Genomic DNA, 453 nt, shown 5'->3' with positions numbered 1-453 from the left:
GGGGGGTTGAAAGAGGTGGTCTGGGTGGTGGTAGGGGGAGGGGAAGAATGACTTGGAAGTTATTATGCATTAGTTTGCTCAAAAAAGTTTATGGTAAATTTCTGTTGTCTGTTATGAGATTAATTTCATTGGAAAGTTTTGTTTCAGGACAGGATAAGGGTGGTGATTGAATTAGAGAAAAGTCCTGTCACTGAACAGATTTGGCATGAAAATGATCCAAGTTCATGTTCAAAATATCCTTTATTAACCTTAAATATATTAGAAGCAAATGTAATCCTTCTTTTGCAACTATCTGCATGTATGGAATGGTTAGAAGTACTTAATTCACCTGCTATGGAATGGTTTGTTCTAAATAAATAAAGTGGATGTATATTTTGATACATGTATTTAATTTTTTTGGAATTGTTTTGTTTGATGAGTTTTCTGCAAGCTGCTAAACAAGGTAGGATATAT

The sequence above is a fragment of the Apostichopus japonicus genome, chromosome 10 (assembly GCF_037975245.1).
Source record: "Apostichopus japonicus isolate 1M-3 chromosome 10, ASM3797524v1, whole genome shotgun sequence".
Taxonomy (NCBI): Eukaryota; Metazoa; Echinodermata; class Holothuroidea; order Aspidochirotida; family Stichopodidae; genus Apostichopus; species Apostichopus japonicus.
This window is presented reverse-complemented; position numbering follows the sequence as displayed.